Raw genomic sequence first — 6,607 nt, 5'->3', positions numbered from 1 at the left:
TGGGAAGCTACTTCACTTCAAGTGTTTTTGTTTTGTTTTGTTTTGTTTTTTAACTGTAAAATGGGAATAATAGTCCCTATCTCATGGGGTCATTTTTGAGTATCAAATAAAATAATATATATGTTAATCATCTCACTAATCTTCATAACAACTATCAGGTAGATATTATTATTATTATTTCATTTCATAGATGAGGCTAAATGACTTGCCTGATAGTTACTATCCAAGTGTCTGAAGCCAGAATTTGAACTCAGTTCTTTCGATTCCAGGGCCAGTGCTCTATCCATTGTGCCATTTAGCTGCCCTTTCAGCTAGTAAATTTCTCCAGATTCTCCTGACTCTAGGATCAGTACTCCTGGACTCCTAATTTTACAGTCTCTTCACTGTCATTTAGTTAGAAAAGCTTAGAAAGTTGTCTAAAGTATTGAAGCATTAAATTATATATCCAATACCTGTATCAACCTGGAGAGAGAATAAATGATTGTCTAGGATCACCCATTTAGCATGTTTCTGAGGCAGGATTTGAACTCAGATCTTTGTGACTTCAAATTCAACAATCTTTGCACTGTGTCATCCAGCTGCATAAAAGGGAGTTACAAAGAGTTTCCTAGAACAGTGAGAGGTGATTGATACATAGCCATCACATATTACAGTTTCATAATTGAAAAGTTTTGAGAACATTGATATACAACATGGAGAACAGTGCTGGGTGTTTAATTATGAACAACCATTTATCAAGCACTTATTTTGTAACAGGTGCTGTGGTATTTACTGGGATACAAAGAAAACAAATGAAATAGTGCTTGCCCTTCTATCAGGGGAAACAATGTGTACATATATAAGTAGATACAAAATACATAATACATAAAATAAAGTCAAGGCAGTCTTAGTGTGTGAGGGAGGTGTGAGTCATTAGCAAGTGGAGGTAGTTAAGAGTACCAGTGCCAAAAATGTTTTGAGCTAGCCCAGGGATTATTGTTTAATTGCATACGACTCTTTGTGTCCCTATTTGGGCTTGGGATTTTCTCTGCAGAAATACTAGAGTGATTTGCCACTTCATTCTCATTTTCCAGGTGGGAAAACTGAGGTAAACAGATTAAGTGACTTGCCTGGTATCACACAACCAGTAGGAAGACCAGCTCTTTTCTCTTAAACTTAGCTCTAAACTTGGTGCTCCCTTCCTGAGCCAGGTAGCTGCCCAGAAATAGGATGTAATAAAAGTAATGTTTTAAGAATCTCAGGAATTTTAGCAGTGACTAATATGAATTAGCGACAGCTTTGAGACATTGAAAGCATAGATTTAAGGAATGAATTCCTATCTTTCCCCTAGATTGAATCTAATTCTAGATTCAGTGCCATAATAGCTATGTGATCCTGGGCAAAGTTATTTAGTCATTTGCCTCCATTTTTTCATCTATAAAATTAACTAAAGAAAGAAAACCACTTCAGTATTTTTGCCAAGAAAATGTCAAATGGGGTCACAAAATTAGAAAGAATTGAAATGACTAAACAACAATAGCAACAACAAAAATGGGAGGCAACATAGTTTAGAGGAATGATACTTGGAGTCAAGGTAATCTGAGATGAGATTGCTGAGATCTATCAGCAAATTTCTATGTAAATTTAAAAGTAATTCTAAATTTAGCAGATACCAAGTAAAATGGGCATTTCCATATACATAGTAACACATAGGAATAGAATTGAACATGAAACTGCTCGAGGAATAGGATTGTACATGAGACTGAGAATCTCTATTTGTACTGATTAATTTTCTTTTAAATATATAATAAATTCAACATCTAATTTTCAAAGCTGTCGTACTTGTTGCTGATTCTTTCTCATTTCCCTTCCATTCTCTTCTGTGCAGTGAAAAAAGACCCTTTAATGGTCCTATTTTCTTTTTCTTCTTTTGCCATCCTATATTTATGCCACTCCCCTAAAACTGCTTTTGCCTAGAGGGAAAAGGGAAAAAAAACAGAGCCTTTGGAACAAGCATCCCTAGTCAAGTTCTAAAACTATAAGTTACTGATAAGTCATCCATAGCATGGATAAAGTTTTGCAGAAATAAATGGGAAATACATATGTTTGTACATGTTCTGAAAGGATATTTCTTAAGAGAGCACTGACCAGACCAATGGATGGCAGCATCCTGAGAGATTTCCTGCAGAAGCATATGGCAGAAGCAGATGTGTTTGCATATTTAGCCTTTGAGGGGAGTCCAAATCTTGAGAATTACTTTGTGAGTGACCTCAAGTTCAAGAGTTCCTAAATATCTGGGATCTGGCACCAGACTGTTAGAGAGAAGTTTTTCCCTCATAAGATGTTTCTTGGAGAAAGTAGAGGATTCCCATTATGGTCCTGAATATGAAGGAGTAAAATCTTGTCATGGGAGCAAGAGAATCTAATCTGGGGAGCAAAAAACCCTAAAACTCATTATTAGTAGGAGTTTTTTGGCTAGGGCAAGGGTCCATGGGAAGTGGATATCTTGTTCAATAGCTCCCAAATTTCCTTTTTTTCTGAGAGTCAAAGCTACAAGGTAAAACTATAAGTCTTGGTAGAGGTGAAGAATGTTTAGGACTCACTAGAATGTTAAAGTATTGATTCAGTAGCAGCCTTGGTTTTGTTTCAGCAATTGCTGACGGGGTACTTGGTGCTCTGTATGTTTCTATATCTCTTCATAGGCTTCAGTGAGTCTTTTCTTTTTTATGAAATTACTATGAGGTGAAATAACCAGTGTCCCAAGTCTAACTTATATGTCCTTCCTTGTTAGGAAAAATTTTAAGATATATTTGGAAAGTCCTAGTCAAGAGTTTCATTTGAGAATTTTTCTGGACAAAATTTAGGTGGAGGCATAATACCAAAAAGTGAAAATGAGTACTTTGGCATCAACCCCCAGGATCTGACTTAGTTTGTGTTAGCCCAGAAATTTTGAGGTGATAGGATGAAGCAGGGTTCTGGGTATATGTAGAGGAGGAAAATGAGGCTCATGTGAATTAAATTGCTTGTTCTGCAGAAAGACACTCTATTCCTCATTTCTTCATCCAGGCTATCTCATGCCTGGAATTTATTTTTTCCTCAATTCTACTGTTTGGAATCCTTTGTTTCTTCAACTCAATCAAGCACCATTTTCTACACATACTTTAAAAAAAGTAATTATTTTGTTTTCCCCAATTACATGTAAATACATTTTTTAAACATTCATTTAAATTTTTTTCAATTTCAAATTCTCTCCTTTGAAAAAGCAAGCAATTTGATGTAGGTTATACATGTGGAGTTATATAAAACATATTTCCAGTTACATATACCTTTTCTTTATGCTGTCCTTACCACCACCATTCCACTTGGTAGTGCTCTCCCCCTTCCTTGAGATCATTTTGCATGAATATTGTATTTATTTATCTATCTATGTAGAAAGAAAAGAAACAGAAAGAAAGAAAGAAAGAAAAGAAGGAAAGAAGAAAGAAATAAAGAAAGAAAGAAAGAAAGAAAGAAACAAAGGAAGGAAGGAACGAAGGAAGGAAAAAGGAAGGAAGAAAGGAAGGAAGAAAGGAAGGAAGAAAGAAAAAGAGAAAGGACCTAGGAAGGAAGGAAGGAAGAAAAAAGAAAGAAAGAAAAGAGGAAGCAAGAAAAAAAGGAAGGAAGGGAGGGAGGGAGAAAGGGAGAAAGAAGTGAAGGAAGAAAGGAAGAAAGAGCTACCAAACAAAACCCATAGCTAATGACCTAATCTCAAAGAATTTTGTAATTTTGGGATATGAAGAAATAATAGCTAACATCTTACTTTTCATGGCTACATGTGGAGGCATTATGACCAGGAGGCTGTGTTATTTTGCAAATAAAAGTGTCAGCTGAGATGCAAAAAATCCTTCTCTGGGAATCATCTTAGAACAGGCTATATTAATTTAATTTTAAAAAATGAATTATTCTTTATTATTTGGGTATTTATATCTAACATCTCCTTACCTTACCAACTGTAGACAAAGAATATGCTAAGATAGAGATACTGAGTCTGCTTGCCCTGAACATGCATAGAATCATGCTGAGTGTATATAGCCATTAACTATTATTAGCATCAATGTGTAAATATCAATGATCACACAAATTCAAGGATAGAACACATATGGACACCAACAATATGCTGATATAGAATAAGTTCAGACCTCCTGCTAATTTCAAAATGATTTAGAGTGACTTGGGAGGTCAATGGTCTCTGGTTGGTTCTGCTGCCCCCACTATTCCATGACCTTAAAAGTTGCCCCTTTAGGTTGGTGACAACAACCAATTTCTCTATTAGTTGTTATTTCATTTGGGGGTTTGGATAAGAGTTTATTTCTTTTGATTTTGATAAACCATGGTTTTGTGTCCTTGGATTCAGACACTTGTATCAGAGCATAGCATACCTATTTGGCAACATCATAATTCTGGAAAACAAAACATTTCAATGAAAGCAATGGGATTGGATTGAATCTGAAAGAAGCCTTAACAATCCAAATTCTCCCAGTGACCAAAGTGAAATATATGATTGCTTTAGCTAGGAAAGGGTACAAACTAAATGAGAAAGAGGACTAAGGTTTAACTATAGGGATGGCCACAGTGATGTCATGGCTTAATTCTGAGACTTTATTTGAGAATGGGTAAGAATTTGTCTGATCAATGTTGTGTCCCAATCCTGAAAATGATTGGCCAAGTGTCAGGTAGTTCTGTCATCTTCTATTTTCATACATATGTGGTCCCATTAAAAAAAGTACTAGTTCTTTGAGAATAGGAGTTTTGTCTTTTAAAACTAAATTATAATTTATTTATTAAAAATAATTTTTAAATGTGAAAATTTTCATATTTTAAGTTACATATAAAATAATTTTAAACATTTTTTTGAGTTCCAAAATCACTTTGGGAATTTTTCTGGACTAAATTTAGGTGGAGGCATAATACCAAAAAGTGAAAATGAGCACTACCCATGCTCCCTCACTGAGATAGCAAGCAATTTGATATAGATTATACATATGCAGTCATGGTAAACACATTTCCATATTAGCCATGTTGTGAAAGAAAACAAACAAGAAAAAGTTAGAGAAAAAAAGTATGTTTCAATTTGCATTCAGACCAGTTCTTTATCTGGAGATGGATGTCATCTTTAATCATAAGTTCTTTTGAATTGTCTTGAATCATTGTCTTTATGAGAACAGCTAAAATATTCATGGTTGAATATCATACAATATTGCTGTATAATATTTTCTTGGTTCTGCTCACTTCACTTTGCATCAGTTCTTATAAAACTTTCCAAGTTTTTCTGAAAGCATCCTGCTTATTATCTATTATAGTGCTATAATAGATCACGGTCATATATCACAACTTATTCAGTAATACTTCAATGGATAGACATCCTCTCCATTTCCAATTCTTTGTACTACAAGAAAGGTCTTTTATAAATAGTTTTGTTCATATAGGTCATTTTGCTTTTATTTCTTTTCTCTCTTTGGGATACAGACCTAGTAGTGGCACTTCTGGGTCAAAAGATATGTGCAGTTTTATAGCTCTTTGGGCATAGTTCTAAATTGCTTTCCAGAATGATTAGACCAGTTCACAATTCTGCCAACACTGTATTACTATTATTACTAATTATTAATTAATATTTTAATATAGTAGCTGGATTTTATAGATGTGAGGTAGTGCCTCAGAGTTATTTTAATTTGTATTTCTCTACTCAATAGTGATTTAGAGCATTTTTATATGACTATAGATCGTTTTGATTGTTCTGCAAACTCCCTGTTCCTATCCTTTGACTATCAATTGGGGAATGACTCATTATTTTTAAATTATATTCTATTTTTTCCTCAATTATATGATAAAAGAATTTTAAACATTAACAAAGTTTAAAGTTTCAAATTCTGTAATTACCTCCTTTCTTCTTTCACTCATTCATTAGGATTAAATTACTTCATTTTCAATTAGTCTATTGCATTATGATAGGGGTCCTCAAACTTTTTAAATAGGAGGCCAGTTCACTGTCCCTCAGACTGTTGGAGGGTCAGACTATAGTAAAAGCAAAAACTTTGTTTTGTGGGCCTTTAAATAAAGAAACTTCATAGCCCTGGGTGAGGGGGATAAATGTTCTCAGCTGCCGCATCTGGCCCATGAGCCGTAGTTTGAGGACACCTGCATTATGATCTGAAAAGGAGGCGTTTAATATTTTTCTTCTTTTCTAATTTGGTTATGAATTTTTTAAGTCCTAATACATGGTCATTTTTGGTATAGGTGCCATATACTTCAAAGGGAAAAAAAAAGTATATTTCTTTCCATTTCCATTTTCTTTAGAGGTTTGTCATATCTGACTTTTCTAAAATTCAATTAATCTCCTTAATTTATTTTTTAATTTTTTATTAGACTTATCTAATTCTGAAAGGAGAAAGTTGACATTTCATACAAGTATGGTTTTATTATTTCCTCCTGCAATGCATTTAGCTTTTTGTTTAAGAATTTGGATGGTATACCACTTGATGACTGTATATTTAGTATTGATACTATTTTATTCTGTATGATATCTTCTAGCAAAATATACTTCCCTCTGCTTATCTCTTTTACTCAGGACTATTTTTGCTTTTGTTTTGTC

Source organism: Antechinus flavipes, chromosome 1 (genome assembly GCF_016432865.1).
Source record: "Antechinus flavipes isolate AdamAnt ecotype Samford, QLD, Australia chromosome 1, AdamAnt_v2, whole genome shotgun sequence".
In the NCBI taxonomy this organism is placed as follows: domain Eukaryota; kingdom Metazoa; phylum Chordata; class Mammalia; order Dasyuromorphia; family Dasyuridae; genus Antechinus; species Antechinus flavipes.
Note: the sequence above shows the minus strand (reverse complement) of the source record.